Source organism: Papio anubis, chromosome 10 (genome assembly GCF_008728515.1).
Source record: "Papio anubis isolate 15944 chromosome 10, Panubis1.0, whole genome shotgun sequence".
Lineage (NCBI taxonomy): Eukaryota > Metazoa > Chordata > Mammalia > Primates > Cercopithecidae > Papio > Papio anubis.
In genome coordinates, this window is record NC_044985.1 from 64,770,000 (window position 1) to 64,787,418 (window position 17,419).

At 35.3% G+C, this 17,419-nt stretch overlaps 2 long non-coding RNA genes across 3 annotated transcripts in view; one reads left to right on the forward strand and one right to left on the reverse strand.

The window, feature by feature from the left end:
- On the reverse strand, nt 1-13,638 carry LOC116269171. The gene is made up of 3 exons (XR_004176583.1): nt 13,576-13,638; nt 6,720-6,859; nt 1-288 (listed from the first exon to the last, which is right to left on the reverse strand). It is a non-coding gene; the product is annotated as an uncharacterized LOC116269171 (long non-coding RNA).
- The window catches only part of LOC103876365, a 27,740-nt gene continuing 16,093 nt past the window's right edge, over nt 5,773-17,419 (forward strand). Inside the window, exons 1-2 of one of the 2 annotated variants that reach the window (XR_001893426.3) lie at nt 5,773-12,446; nt 16,755-16,803. This is a non-coding gene — a long non-coding RNA (uncharacterized LOC103876365). Of the gene's footprint in view, nt 12,447-13,442; nt 16,804-17,419 lie in introns of those variants that run through there. The other variant, XR_635572.4, reaches the window with a different exon arrangement.

Genomic DNA, 17,419 nt, shown 5'->3' on the forward strand with positions numbered 1-17,419 from the left:
CCATTGAGTCAAATTTAAGTGGATCAACAAAGACATACTAATTTTATCACTAGAACAATAAAACTTAATTATTTTTAAAGGTGCTTATTTGGGACAACAAGATTTTCCTTTCTTTGGATCTCATAATTGTTTTATTTTTATTTTTCTTTTAATTTAATTTAATTTAATTTAATTTATATTACTTTTTAGTCGCTGGCTTCCAATGAAGTGGTTAATGTCTCTGGCTAGGAAAGATGGTTTCATGTGCACACAAGCCATAGATCTCTTCTGAATCTTACTCTTGAGTACCTTGTGGAAAATGATAAGATGTTTTTGTCAGGTTGCATCCAAATAACTTTGAACTCCACCAATTGCATACTCATAAGGGTAGCAGTAACATTATTGCTGACCTTTTAACCCTTACTTACTGGAAAACTCCAGTTGTACCAGTGGCCTCTTTATAAATGACTCACTTTCAGGTTATGACTAAGACAAAGAAAGCATTACTTAGGGTTAAATTTAGGGCAAGGCTGGGCCCAGAGCACAAGACAGGCTTTAGCTGTTGTTAAGAGCCATAAGAAAACTATGAAAAGCATTTCTGTCTTATGCAGAGAAGGAACAATTCAACAGAAATAAGGTTTAACAGTTTCCTGCCTAAATATTGTGAAACAAGTCAGCAGGGGTCTGTGTTAGAGTGAAAGAGAGCTTGGAGGTGGTCTCAGCAGGAAGGTAGCACTTCCCTGGAGTGCCTATATGGATGATCTGAATGAAGCTTTTTAAGAATTAGCAAAGAAATTAAGTATGATGGAATATGCAAGATAATAATAATATGTGAAATGTATGTTCTTAATTCGTTTCTAAATTTTCTCTCGTGTTCAGTTTTCAAATGTACCACCAGCACCAGAACTTCCTAAGAAATCACTCTGAAATTTCCAGGGCATGGCAATGATTTCTGTGGACTTCGTACCTCATCATGGAAGTTGTCTTAGTTTGAGTTCTAGGTATACTGCTTTTGATGATAGCAATAGGCACACATGAGAACGAGGTTAAGTAAGTGTTTATTTGAGGATTTAATATTGTACACACTGTAGGAGTAAAGCAATTATCATGCTGTTAATTTCATATTCATGTATGGCTTATTTATTTGTTGTTTACCTCTCTGCATAATGAAAATGCCATGGAAATCTGCTTCTTCTAGCACTCTAATTTTAAATGAAGCTAAATGTTATGTATAATTTCAAGATACGGATTGCTAATTTCATTCTATTTTAAATACTGTATGCATGAGAAGCTTCTATGTTCTCGCAGAATCCATCTTTAACCAGAATCAAAGCATAATTTTCTAAGTAATTATAGAATAGGTAGTTAATAGATTAAAATATGAATCAGAAGCATCATAGGCATATTTTGAACTGTATAGTTTTCTAAACCCATATATATGTATATGTGTGTGTGTGTGTATTCCCTATCTCAGAATCAACACCTTAGTTACTTTTCTGACAAATATAATGTAGTCAAAACATAATCTCTCTTATTGCTCCTACTGATAAATTATTTGCATCTGGCTTATTTGTAATTTGGTGGCAGAATCAATATTTGGTAAAATGATTCTGAAAGCTTCAGGGGCACTACAGTTTTCATTTATTTACATGATATGCTATTTTTAAAGAACCAGTCATTGCCAGAATTCTATGTTAGTTCATCTTCTGAGAATATAATGGAAAAAAAAGAAAGAAAGAAGTTCATATCTAATGTACATGGAGTTTTCTTCTCCAGTCTGAGAAGTTCTCAAGTAACATGCCTCAAGTTTCACTTCCAGGCCCACCCTTGCTCTTCTCTGTTCAATACCAGAAACTAGAGTTGTGTATCATCCAAGTTTTTCTAATTTTCTATTTTTTCAACAAGTATCACTGTGTGCCCACCATGTGCATGAATAAAGTCCCTATTTCTGGGTGGCTACAGCCCAGTTGAGAAGATAACACATAGATGTGAAATATTGAATAAATAATACAACAAGCCAGTATACATTTAAATATGCCAAAGGCAGAAATTATTGAGGAAATTCACTTCTGAAAACCCTTAACATAGTCTGTAAAGCTTAATATATGCCAGTTTTTCAATTTCCATTGTTATTTACAAAAATGAAACGTTGAATTAAGGAAAAAAAAGCACCATCTGCCTACCCATGCAAAAATGCTTGGTTTTATTCCCAAGCATATCAACCACTGGCTTGGCATTTTAACGAACTGAAGTACTTTTCTCATTAGATTGTGTCTGTGTCTACAAAATGCATTTTCCTGGTTACTCATTTTAATATTTCTGCTCTCTAGCTCTGCCTATGCTGGACTTGAAGCTTTCTGTCTATAAGTACGGCCACCTTGTTAAATGACTCGTACCTTCTAGGTACCTCAAGTGCAGACTATACCTGGTGCCCCTTCTTTTTCAGTTACTTATTCAATCAATTCCATCAATCCTTTCATCAATTGATTGTTTAGTCAATATTTATATTGATTGCCTATTTTCTGTGGGCACAAAGGGCATGTACAGGCCTTTAAAGATACAGAGAAGTATGATACCTGCCCTCAATTACATTTCAAAGAAAAAGTGCATATAAAAATATTCTGTCTGGGCTGGATGTGGTGACTCATGCCTGTAATTCCAACACTGTGGGAAGCTGAGGTGGGTAGATCACTTGAGCTCAGGAGTTCAAGACTAGCCTGGCCAAGTTGGCGAAACTGTCTCTACTAAAAATACAAAAATTAGCTGGGTGTGGTGGCACACACCTGTAACCTCAGCCACTCCGATGGCTGAGATATGGAGAATCTCTTGAACCAGGGATGGGGAGGTTACAACGAGCTGAGACTGTGCCACTGCACTCTAGTCTGGGCAACAGAGCAAGACTCTATCAAAAAAAGAAAAAAAAATCTGTCTTAAGTAGAATTTTCTAAGTGTCAGAGGGAATGTTACACATTTATTCATTCAGTCCATCAATTTATTTAGCAAACATTTTATTGAGCATTGTGATATGTCAAGCATTCTGACTCACTGGAGATACAAAGATGAATAAATCATATATGGTGCCTGCCTGCCTTGTATGAATTTAGAGTAAGTTGATACCATGGTAGGCTAGAACCTTGTTCCTCAACGTTTGTCTGAGAACTGGGAGCATTGGCATCACCTAAGAGCTTTTCAGAAATAAATAATTTTAGGCTCCATCCAGATATATTGAATCAAAGTCTGCATTTTATCAAAGTGCCCAAGCGATCCAAAGTAAAGTTTGAAAATCACTGGGGTAGAAGGATTATGAAATGCTTTTGTGGAGGAGCTGAAATAAGTAGATATCATCCAGTTTTATTAAAAGAGGAAGGAAGACTTGTTAAAAAGGATTGGATAAAATCTGAAATCTAATTTAGGATATGGGGTTTTCAGAGCTAGTTGGGAATGATTCTTCAAACAATGATGGGAAATGACCCAATAGTTGGTGATGATCCAGAGGGAGAGTAGTGGTGATAATGTATGATAATATGGCATTCAAAGCTGAGAGAAGGATGAATGGTCTAGATTCTAGACTCTAGAAGTAGCAATGGGATACTAATGGTGATGCAGTGGCTAAAGGCCAGACTTTCTCATCCCAGCATGTGAAGGTAAACACTCATATTCTCACACGTGATATTTAATTAACTTTTAGGATTTATACTTTTTGAATCCTAAAATTGTAGTGAAAATCAGTAAGTAGATACAAATCCATCTAGTAAAATGTTTTTATATATGCCAGTTTTTTCAAAATATGTTTAATTTATTGGACCTTAAATATGAGAAGAAGAGGAGGTAATCTTAATGGAGAAAGACTGTTTACATCTTTATCTACACAGAGTTATGTCTTCAGAATCAAGAGAAGTCCCACACAAGATTGTGAGAAAATGAAGTTTATCTGTAGTGGCTTTACGTACTTCAGTCATCTTTTTGTTTTCTTCCTCTCAATTTTTGTGATCCAACGCAAGGAAATCAAGACACCATTATGATTAGAAGTCAATAAGGGTAATATTGAGGGATTGGTGACCTCCTCAAATGTATTGGTTTTTGTTTTTGCTTGAGACAGAATTTTGCTCTGTCATCCAGGCTGGAGTGCATTGGCACGATCAAAGCTCATTGCAGCCTCCCAGGCTAAAGCTGTCCTCCCATATCAGCCTCTCAAGTAGCTGGGACTACAGAATCACACAACCGTGCCTGGCTAATTTTTCAAGTTTTTTTGTAGAGATGAATTCTCACTATGGTGCCCAGGCTGGTCTCAAACTCCTGAGCTTAGGTGATACTCCCACCTTGACCTCCCAAAATGCTGGGATTACAAGTGTAAGCCACCACACCTGGCAAACGCATCATTTTGAATCACAGGATCTCAACTGGCTTCTGTCCTGTGAGGTCAAGTCCTCTACACAGGGATACTTCCCCTCACAGGTCTGAAAGAATTTAAGGGGCCAATGCTGTGTAACCCAACCAGCTTATGACAATCATAGACAAGGTACCTTTGCTCACTGGGTCCTTAAGACTGCCTCCACAGATGATTTCATTCCTGAGATGCTTTAAAAGTGACAACCATATCTCCTGTCTTTTTTTTTTTTTTTTTTTACATCTGTTAGTGTGGCTTTAACATTCAGTGTGCTTTAAACACATGACTTATCTGCACACAAACCTGAGCTGACAGGGAGAAGCCTGCAGCTCTCCAATAAATGACAGACTTAATCAGTGAGACATAGAGCCTAGAGCAGTGTCTTGGATAAAGTCTACCTTACAAAGCTCAGAGATGATCAGAATATTTTCATTGCTAATGTTTCAAATGTATCTGCACAATGATAAATTATGTTTTCTCTGAATAGAGTGCTTTGAAATCACTTGAATGGTAAATCTAGAATTATATATTCTTAGCCAATAATACTTCCTAAGTATAGAAAGCTGGAGAAGTAAATGGGGCTACGTAGGGGTTTGGAAAAAAGAGTTTGCTAGCTAGAGGTAGCATCCCTAGGTGAAAGTTTTATAGCAGACTTAGAAGGTTAATTATCTAATAAGTCAGAGTGCTGCTTTGAAAGCTAAATTATTTTATTGTAATTCAGATAGCTCATGTTTTGGGGTAAATGTTTTTTTACATAGCCACAGAAATGTCCTATCATGAAATAAATTAGTAGCTATATTGAACATTAGTAAAGGCACAGTGTTTCAGGGATAATATTTTTTATTACTTTGAGTTCTACAAGTAAAGATGTTTGTAACACCACAAATATGAGTTAAATGGCAACTGAATATTTCACTGATGGCAAATCTTCAATATTTAATGGTAGATTTGATATTTTACTTATGAAGGTCATCTGGAGCCATATACCATATAGTAAATTACTCAAATGATTGATTTTTAAAAATATTGTTTTAGGTCAAAAAATAAAAGAAGATGGAAGGAAGGATGTACAGAAGGAAGGGAAAAAAAAGAAAGAAACTGTGACTATGAAGTAAGAACAATTTTCCTCATTTGTATTGAAAATTCTCTTTCATTCCAAATGGCAACAGCACTGGCTTCATGATTCCTTCTAAAGAAACTGTGGCTGGTGGAGTGGCTCACTCCTGTAATCTTAGCACTTTGGGAGGCCAAGGCCAGCAGATCACTTTGGGTCAGGAGTTCGAGACCAGCCTGGCCAACATGGCGAAACCCCTTCTCTACTAAAAATACAAAAATTAGTGGGGCCTGGTGATGCGCCTCCCAGCTACTCAGGAGGCTGAGGCAGGAGAATTGCTTGAACCCAGAAGGTGGAGGTTGCAGTGAGTCAAAATCATACCATGGCACTTCAGCCTGGGCGATAGAGCCAGACTCTCTCTCAAACAAACAAACAAACAAACAAACACAAGAAACTATCATATCATGGCCACAAACCTTTGAATATATGTGTTCCAGTTCCAATGTGTTGTCCCAAATAGGTTTCACTGTTCTGCAGTTGGTTTCATGCTTATATGCTACTTAATTTTAACAATCACTTATCCATCATTATTTCTATAATGAAAGCCACACTACATATGTTAGTACACTATCTATATTATTACCAATAATATAATTTTTAGCTTTTTTCATGTAGGAAAATGAGAATTTATAAAATAACAGATCATATAATTAGAAACTATAGAGTAGAATATTATCCTTTATTCCTCAAAAGATAGCTGCATTTTAAAAGAAAATTCATTAGGATCAACAAATGTCACTTCTGTAAATATGAAGTGTAGAGTCAAAATTATTTTTCTAACCTTAAAGTTAGTTTCATATTTTTTTTCTAAATATGTTGATCTCAAGTAGTGTCAGCTCTATATTTTGTTTCTCTTTTAGCCCATACTTTGTTTTCATTCAAACTTCTTTCCCACCACATGAGAGTACCACCAGTGAGAAGGACTCAAAATAGCTTTCTCAATTAAGGAAAAAAAAAAAGTGGGAGCTGATAGAATCGCTGTTTAGTGACTGGCTACTGGAGTCCAGCCCATGGAAAAGAAAAGTGTGGTAGCAAAGGTGGCACCACAGAAATGATTATCAGTGGAAAAAGTGTCATGCCTCATGTGACCTCTGTCTGTTAATTTAACATGATGCATTTGAGTATAAAAATAATGGGCTGTGTCAGCCTTATTAATTATCTATGTTTATTCTAGAAGTCAGGATCATGAAATGCCTCCAAACAACATGATTTAACAGGCTACTTTAGACCTTTACTTACAAATCTCTGAGCAAGCAATTGATAATCCCATTGGAAGGCTCTTCTGTAGTCAGGGATGCTGTACTGAGCTGGACTTGAATAACACTAAAAGTAGCTGCAAGATGGTGGAATAATTGATTTTCCATAGTGGGTTCTTTAACCTGGTAGGACAAGTTTCCTAGTTAATGAAACTGTTTTGTTGCTGAAACACTTCCCTCTCTCATACTGCCTCTGTTTGTTCATTATAGTTTAAATACACTGCATTTAGGTTAATAATGGAAGCAAATTAGCCTATTATAACTACTTACATGTTCTTCCTTGGTGTCATCTTTAACACGGCCTTTAAAAAGCAAGAACGCAAGTTGGCAAGATAGTGCTTCAATACTGGAAACTATTAACACCTTAGAATTTACTGGTGGACCATTTTAAGAGGGAGATGTTTGTGAATGGGATACTATGTAGAAAGACCTTGCCATTGAGGGCCATTTTTTTTCTAATTATTCTATCTAGCTGGTCAGTGTGTGTGTGTGTGTGTGTACACAGTCATATTTACATTTCGACTATGAACTTGCAAGAACATCTCTTTGTTCATAACTTCTCTGGATCTTGGCACTATGTTGGGTACCCAATGACTCTGTAATTCATGTTTATGAGGGGTAGATGTTCTAGTGAAAGCACATGAAGATTGGGATGAGAAGGCTGGGTTTCAGTTCTCTTTGATGCTTACCACCTGTGTGACTTGGGCAAGTCACTTAACCTCTTCGAATCTCAGTTTATCACCTCTAAAAGAACTATAATAATATCTTCTCTATTTATAGCATTCTAATTTGTTTGAAGATCAAAAGAACTATAATAATATCTTCTCCATTTATAGCATTCTAATTTGTTTGGAGATCAAAAGAACTATAATAATATCTTCTCTATTTATAGCATTCTAATTTGTTTGAAGATCAAATTCAATTATGAAAATAGTAATAAAATGCTCTATAGTTATAAAATGGTCTTAAGCCCTCTATTATTATTAATAGTAAGTAAACTTTAAAATATGATCTAGCCTTATAAATTTTTCATATTGTATGATCCTTCTTACAAAGTTTAGAGGAGCATTTTGTTGCTAATATTTGCTATGCCTCTACGTTTGTATGTAGTATCCAAGGAATATAATCTTTTTAGATCATTCTGGAAAGAAAAATCGTTATTATGAAGGAAAGAAAGTGGAAGCTTAGTTAAATATCCAAGTTCACCTGCCATCTAAGAGTTATAAAACAATCTAATCAGATGAAGACCATTATTTATATAGGTTCTCCCCATTGTAACTAGATTGATAACCAGATTTAGATATGCCATTTCAATGCATGTCTCACCAACATGAAATAATTAGTAAGTTAATATACATCAATGATGCTTCTTTACTTTTTAACAGTAAAATCTAATTGTTCAGCTAATGTCTGCATTAGGTAAGCCACTTAACCCACTCAAACTTCAGCTTTATTCTTATAAGGTGAGAAAGTGGCATTGAATGATCTCTAAGGCCTTTTTCGGCTCTGAAAAGATTTGGATTTGTGATCTTGTGTGTCTTTGAGTATGTCATAAGTAAACGATGCTTTCACATTAGGAAAAGAATCATTTTAAACTATCTAGAAGTTATTCTTACATTAACTTATTCACTTCCATTATAGCTCTTATCACAGCCTCTAATTATCATGTATATTTATTTATTTTCCTGTTTAGGGTTGGCCTTTCTGTGAGACCTGAGACTGTCTTGATCACAGGTGGCCAGTGTCCAGTACAGTAAATATTTGTTGAATTAATGAATGAATGAATTCAACTTTATCTCCAGGGTGCCATGTCTTTATTCTTTAAAATAACATCACTGGGAGTTCAGTAGGATGTAGCAATGGTTGAATCTACTATTTATGTAAAATAATTAATAGAGGAAATGATTAAATGTTTTGCTTTCTATGTATGAGAACCATCTATATTTTACTAGTTTATGGCTTTATTACTTTAGCTAATGAAGAGTGGGATTTTCATAAGAGAGTTGTTAATGCATTTGGTTTTTTTAACACTAAATTTGATTAGCTATTTTGTTCCTAAAATTTATGATTGGCTCAATGTACTCAATATACTTGAGTACATTGTAATATCTAGATACATTCTTACATTAGGTAAATAAATTTGCCTGTTATTGGCATGTATTGTCTTATGACAGAAGAATGTTTGTCACCATTAAAATTGAATTGTAAATTTTAGAATTCATTGTGAATAGCAATATATCTTGAAATTTCCTATTGAGTTATTAGAATATACATTCTTTTCTACATCTCACTCATGTAGTTTCCCATAACATAAAAATGTTTGAACATCTTGTCATTTATCCTTCACAAACTGACTGAATTACTTTGTCAACATAGATTCAAGTTAAGGTCAATCTGGTTGCTATTTTCTGGCTTTAAATTGGTTGGAATAGTAGATCTCTATTTGTAAGACATTAAACAGTGAGCATCACCAATGAAACTTTTCTCCCAGTGAAGTAAACCTTTTCAAATTAGAAAAAAAAAAATCAAATTGCTTTGGAATACAGAATCACAAAAATCAGTGACAACTGAGCCTGTTATTCCCTGTTGTGGGACTTTCTAATAATAAGTCTCTTGAAAAATTACAAAAGGCATTATCTTTCACTGTCATTATTTATATACAACAGGAACTAGTTTTTCTAACAATGCCAGTTTCATCGATGAACTAACAATTTTTCTTCATTGAAAAGCTGTCAAGTTATGGTGGAGTGTAACTATGACAGTTTGTTAGAGGCAACCATTTGCAGCTTTCTATTATGATTTGTTCCCCAATGGATCTGGGAACCATTCCTCACAATAAAGCTAAGCCTATGTGTGTTTCATAACCACACTTTAGATTACAAATTAGCCAAGAGGTAAAAACAAAACCAGTGAGACTTTAAGGAACACAGGTTTTGGTGACATGGCAGAGAAAACAGGATAGAAAATTATTTGCCTGCCTGTAAGACATTTGTAGTGCCTTGGCCACTGTGGACAAAATCACTCTTCAGTATATCCTTGCTGTGTAGCAAGAGTTGAACAAGAGACTCTCATCATAAACTTCTCTCACTATCACACATGCATGTATACATATTTATGCGATACTTTTATTTTGACTATTTTTGAACTGCAACACATTGCATATTAATTGAGTAAAACTGGTTTTGAATTGTCTTTTTAAAAGGTGCAAATTATGGTTTCAAAGTGACCTGATAGAGGTGCAAATGAATGTTAGCACAACATTTCTAAAATGGAATTATTTTAAATATATGCATATAGATATGAATTCAGAATTGGTCTACTTCATTTTTTGGTTGAGGGTTTACTGCCTTAAAATGGGAAATAAATGTGTGAATTCTATCAAGGGTGTGAAATTCTCCATTTGTACAGACTGGAAACTTGGTAATAATTATGAATATATAGCAATAGCAGAAATTATACAAAAGTTTAGCAACATTTTAATTTTAAATGCAAGTATTTCAAGAGTTGAGAATCTACTTGGAGAGATTTTCTTGCAGTCTTTGATATTAAAAAGTTAGGGATTTCTGAACAGCCTACAAATATAATTTACTTATAATTTTAAAACAGAAAATTGCATTGACTCACCTTTCCTATTTCTAAAGCTGTTTATTCAAAGTGTGTCTGAATCTGATAAACCCATGAGCCCCAACTTCACACAACCTAAGCGAAACTTAGCCTTTCTCTCTTCTCACATCAGTGGACAATGGGCCTCAGCTGCAGGGAGCATTAGAGAAGCTTGCCCAGTCTCAAGGCCAGCTGGAAGGCCAGCTTCCCTGCTTGTCAGCCAAAGAGACACTTGGCACTGAGTTACCTTAGGGCAGAGGTTTAACATGGTTTGAATGAAGCTTGGATTTTGAAGTATCTATCTCTTTAGGTTGATGTCACTGGGAGTCCAAGACCCCTCTTTCATTAACTGGCCTCTCACATAGATGGCAATGATGACAGAAAACAGCCAACCACTAAAACAGTTGGTTCTTTTTTTATTATTTGTAATTTTGTCTGTTTGCATGAGAGCCTGGCAGCATATGGCCTGATGAATTAAAAAAAACAAAACCCCGTAAACTCTCATCTACTGGCCAGAGCCTCCAGCTCATGGAATTAGCAGGGGCTAGTGCTGCTCCACCTGCCACTTGTCTGGAGGGTGGGGGAATAAACTGATGACCTACTAGGCTTCCACAGCCAAATAGCACTCAGCTAATGCCATGATTTAATTCCTAACAGTACTGTCAGAAATGACTAGAAGTGGCAACACCCACTGTTTCAATAGTAAATCTGATTGGCAAGCTACCTGATCTCTGCCCTACCTAATATTCTACACTAATTATACCCTATCAGACCAGCAGGAATTGTGAGGGAGCAGAAGTACTTCTAATCCAATGCACACAGATCAATTTTGAGTAGAAATACATAGAGATGTGCATTCACATGATCATCTCAGGATAAAACGGAGTAGTAAGTAAACTTAGGAAGAAAGAAACATCTTCACAGTGCATCTATTTACTTAATTATACACTTGATCTTTTCAAAGTCAAATACTGATAGGGTTTTTAAATTTTTGTGTTTCTGAATTAGCCATTTTCTTTAACCATAAACTTGGAGAAAGGAAATTTATCTTATGATTTATCTTGAGAACTAAACCTTTCTTTGGCTAAAATAAGGAAATTACAATTATTTGTGTTAATACCTTATAATTAAAAACAATCACTAACCTTTCTTTCTCTCTGTTATTTTGTGTGTATTTAACTTATGATTATACAGCATCAACAAACCATACAAATATATAAACAGAAACAATGTATAGCCTTTCATTAATTAAATGGATTTGTGTAAAAGTAAAAAATAAGTCATTCAAAATTCAAACTGAGTCTGCTAACCCATTTTAATCTAGTTTACACATTTTTTTTCCTACATTTTAATATTGCTAATTACATTTACACTACAGGCATGGATCAGCATTACCAGTGATGACTGCACATCTTTAGTATAAGTGCAGGAAAGGAGGAAATAATTTGGGTGTAAAAAGCTTCTATGACCTTTTCACGTGAGAAATTTCTTGTGAGAATTTTCACATGAGAATTTTCTTGATAAGCCACAGCAGACAAATCTAGCTTTATGAGATTGGGCAGAGATAAGACAGTAAATCCTTGCTAATCCTAGGTATTGCTGTCTCACTAAGTGCTAAAACAACAAACAACCAACAACAAAACGTCTATGAGGTAGGTAAGAGGGAATTTAAAAATATTTAACAACCAGTAGAAAGGGGACTGACCAATCAGGATAGCAGCACTGGAGTATAATCCCAGAAGCCTCATTACTTGTTGAAGCATTGACGCTTTGGTTCCTGAATTTTGGGAGGTCAAAGGATTCTGGTGTAGAATGGGACATGAGAACTGGTGGGCTTTCATAGCAGCTATTTACCAATGTATGAAAGTGTTTCACTGTTGGTTAATCAGCATGGCAGTCAGTACCTCTGCGTGCTGGCTGACCATCAGTCCCAGAGGCGGGCCTTATCCTACAGATGAAGACATTGTGACTTAGAGAGGTAAATTAACATGTTCAAAAATCATCCCGTTAACAGGAGACAGAGCCAGGATTTGAATCCATATCTATCTCGCTCCAAAGACTGAGATTCCCTCTGAGTGATGTGGATAAAGACATCAGATACACACCAGTAAGTCATAAAGGTTGAGCAAGAGCAGAGGAAATCTATTTCAAACTCAACTGGTTCTTTGATATTAGACTGGTACACGTTCCTACATGTAATTGGTAGTTAATAAGTTTGTTAAAATAAAATCTTTATTGCTGCACTTCTACATAGAGAGATGTTTGTAAGACATATGCAAGCCATCTTTTTAGGTACGATGCAATTGTAAATAAGAGCAAGACACTATTTTTAAAAAGAAAAACACCCTCTGCAGTACTCTGTAGTATTATTTTTTTTCAGCTGAGGTAATTTAAATTGAACCAAACTAAGTGATCAAGTTTTGCTTCAACTCAAAATGAATATAAATTACTAAATCTCAAATTGTAAGGAAGATTTAAAGCAGGGGTGTGCAATCTTTTGGCTTCCCTGCGCCACCCTGGAAGAGGAATTGTCTTGGCCACACATGAAATACACTAACAATAGCCCATGAACTTAAAAAAAATTGCAGGAAAATATCTCCTAATGTTTTAAGAAAGTTTACGAATTTGTGTTGGGTGTGCATAGGACAAGCTTGGTTTAAAGATTTAAGGTTTAAAATATTCATATATAGACGTGAAATTTGTGTTGAGCAGTAACATGTAGTAAGTGCTCTGTGGTGGTCGATTTCTTCCTGATGAAGTAAAAGAGATTTTGCAAAGTAATTTCAAATTGATGCTAATCAAGCTTTCTTCCTTCTTATGGGACTGATCAAGGTGAGACTGTAAACACATGCAAATATATAACCACATTCTATTTAGAAAGATAAGTTCAAGAACATTGATTTCACTAGATAAAATGTAGGTAGTGTATAAACAGATATGTCCCTAGATTATGAACAGATTTTGTTCCAAATATTAATTTGTAATTCAGCATTCTAGAATTTTATATGCAAATTTCTATACATAAAAATGAAATGAGTAGTTCCTCAGTTTTACTAGTAAAATTTATTTTACCCATAATGTACTTCAACAATAGAACTAATTCTATTTTACGTCCTATTCTCCATGTAGTATATTGTTAATAAGGGAAAATATTCTGAATTTTAAATGAATTTTCTGCAACACATTTGGTTTCAGACCTCTGGTCTTGACATAAAATGAATAAACTGAATACCCACAGATTAGAGCACATCCTCCTCCTATATTTTCTCAGAAATAAGACAAAGGTTCATCAAGTAAGGGGCTGAAGAATGAAGCTATTTACTTAGATTTACTATGGGTTTCTAGGACAACTGAAAAACTGCAAATCTAAGAGATCCAAATTCTGACAATCAATGTGGATCATAGCACTTAGAATTTAGCAGCTGGATGGAATTTTAGATATGATTAAGTTCCGCATATCGTTCTAAACTGAACAAGCTGAATAACAACTCTTTCTCCTCCCTCTTCATTTAATTCATAAGCATGGGTTAGGGCCAAAGAATATCCACACCTTTGACTGGCCTATTTTACTTGTTAGTAAGGTACAAGGTAGCCATATAGCAAGACAGTTATAGTTGAAGGCCCTGTGACAAGCAATGCTTATCTTTCATTACAACTTTCTTTCATTAAAGCATCCATTGTTACCAGAGTCTACTCATTGTGCAAATATTTCTTGAATTTCTCTCCTTCGTGCATGATCCCAGTTGATGGGGAAATATAGAAACAAATAAAATGTGGTTTTTGCCCTCAAGAAGATTATCTTTTTGGTGAGAAGATAAAGTCAAATAACAATTCAAGAGTTTAATTAAGAAAGTAAATACATGCTTGCAAAATAAATGATTCAGATGAGCTAACAGAAGCTCAGAAGAGGGAAAGAATGCTATACATTAGAATTGAGATTGACTGACGACCCGTGGAAAGGCAGGATCACTGAGGCTGGGATCTAAACTATTTGATTAAGTGTGGATGAAAATGAAACAAAAGTACAGAATGTGGGAAAAAAAGAACTGAATACCAACTGGTGATTTATTGGAAAGAGTCAATGAGAGGGAGAAGTACAGGTTTCATGTGTGAAACCTATAGTAAGCCACAATCATTTTCTAACCAGTGGAGTAGAGGCAGAAATAGCCTGATATAGTCAAAATGGCCTTGGACTTGGGGACGGAATAGTTGTCAGGATACAGAGGTTCATCTCTTTTACATACCAGAAATACAATTTTGAATAAAACGATCAACTTCTTTTATCTAATGTTTCTTGAAATGTGAAACAAAAGGTTTGAATTTAGTGTCTAAAGTGCCACGCAGCACACAATTTCTAAGACCTTGGATTCATTTTTGATGAAAATAGAGAAGTGAAGTAGCTGCAGAACCAAAAGGAGAAAACTTTTCAGAGGACCAGAAGGAAGCCGGAGTGGTTGGTGACATACTGGGAAGTGATGCACTAGGTAGAGAGATCAGTGAGTCTTGAGGGACATTTTGCATTTTGAAATGGTATCTGGGTCTGACCCAGGACTTTGTGTTGTTGCCTTCGATCCCCTTCTGCTAAGCATACCTGTTCTTTAGTTACCCTTTTCTCTCTTTTACGCTTCTTTCCCTGTCATACCTCCTCTACCCCAACTAGATGCACCCGAATGGTAGAAGGTAGAATAAGGAGGAGATGCTCTGCTTCTCTTATTGTGGTTATTCATGGATCTCTTGCTTTTCCCCTTTTGATTTGAGCATTTTGAATTGCCACCAATAGTGGCAACTGCAACTGTGCCTCTTTGGTTTGTGCCTCTTTGGCCTCCAAGGCCAATGATATAATAGCTATATCCTTCAAACCTGCCCAGACATACCTAGAGAAAACATTTTCAGGTATCTCTAGGTATGTGTGAGCTAGGAGGAAGGTTAGTTAGGAGCAGAGACCAAAAAGAGATATAATGAATGCAACTCTATGAATCCCAAGGGAAAAAGTCTCTAATTGCAGAAGGAGCAGTAACAGTTTTAAGCTGGAGAGCCTGGGTTGGTGCCCAAAGCATTTCTTTGTTTGCCAGAAGCTGCCTCAATGTGATATTTCCATCAACACCTATTTGTTGAGAGCCTACTCTGTGCCAGACACTATTATACAGGCTGTAATTTTCTATTGGCTCTAAGCTATTCTGATACATAAAAATAAAGTGAACATAGTTTCTTCAAAAGGGATTAGTATTTTATAATCTAGTTCAGCCTCATGTGTTAACACTTAGTCTGAATATTTGCCATTCTGAAAATATGCAATATCTATGTATTTTTCAGATATGAGCCAAAGTATTGAAAGCATTTCAATACTTTTAATTAACATTGTTCTTTAAAGTGTTCAATCTTTAACCAAAATATTTCTCAAGAAGTATTTCTGGATATACTTGTTATTTATTTTTGTTCTCTGAAAGAAATGCCTCCTGATGTTAAAAATCATTTTGCTGATATCTGTCTTATTCCTTTTTAGAGTCCTCTACAGTCTATCAATATAGAACTAGCTGCAGTTACCAGAAAGTGCTGTATTGTTTTGTGCTTTTGGATCTTTGAATATGCCAGACTGCCAGCTGGGAATGCACTTCCTTGCATGAGAAATGACTACACAATATTCTTTACCACAGTTCAAGAATCAACTCCTTTGATCAACTCTTTTACCCTAATTAGAATGTCCATTTCCCCACTTGGGGTCCAGTGTATTCTGTATAAATTCCTATTGTTGTAATTCTCACATAATATTCATAATTATTTGTCCAGTTTTCCTTTCCCATCTTATGATTTCCCATAAAATCATAAGATTTTATGAACTTATTAAGGGCAGAGATTATGTCTTATTTGTGCTTATATCCTCAGGGCACACACAAAAAAGCTCAATATATGTTCAGTAAATTCATTGAATGAATAAATGAATCAATGAACAAACAAGCAAATGCCATATGCATGCATACATTCAACTCCTAGGAACACATTGTACTGGTACAGTAAGGAATGCAAATAAATATAAGACCCTTTCCTGAAGATATTTCTAAGATGTATCAGCAGTACATTATATGAGATGCATATAATGGTTCCTGGATAACGTATTTTAAAGAAAGAAGGCTTTCTTTAAAAGGCAGTCTCAAAAAGGCAGTCTGTTATAAAAGTCGTTGTAAGTTGAAAAAAAAAATGTTTTTTAAAAAGCAGAACTCTGTAGTTAAAGAAAATTCAGTAGCCTAAATTCTTTACTACTCCATGTGTGGGTATAGTGAAACATTAGCTGTCTGATATTACACTATTGTTGACTTCTCAGTTTTAGTATTCAGAGAATGACCTGAACTTAGCTATGTTAAGTTACCTGCTCCACAGGAAACCACCTCTGTAACTGTTGCTTGTGCTTTCTCTTTAGGTAACACCCAAAGCCACTGTCAGATGTCATGGGAATGAGACCTCACAAGGTAAGTGCAAAGAAAACAGGAACAAATACATTTTCAAACAGAACTTGGTGAAAACATTGGCCCAAGAATGATAGGAAGCACCGCCTTTTGGGGATCCTTATTTCGGCCGTGGAAGGGACATATAGCCCTGTTTTATATGGAATCATATATGGTGTGAGGGATATGAGTCAGATCCTGGGTTCCCAAGTGGCCTATCTGAGACAGAAGCAGGCTGTGTTGTCTAGACAAAAGGAAATGCTTTGTTTTTTGAGGGAATGTTATCAGAATTTTAAAAGCCAAATGATGGCTAGAGAATATAACTAAAATTTTATTGACGCTTTGTTGTTTAGAAGGCTTTTTCCCTCTTTGTTTCATTCTAAAAGTCTATCTTTTTGTCCAATATGCAAATTAAAACTTAATTAAATCTATGATTCCGAAGAGATATAGGCCTTATTACACAGCAGGCATTCTCTGGTTTTTTTTTTCACATCTGGACTTTTAAACTTTGGGGAATTAATGTCATGTCTAAGATTTCTTGTAGTCTTATTTTGCTAAATACAGGATACATAGCTATTTTAAATGAGTGTTTCATAATCATCCAAAAATGCTACAAATTTCAAAGTGAAATAGCTTTTTC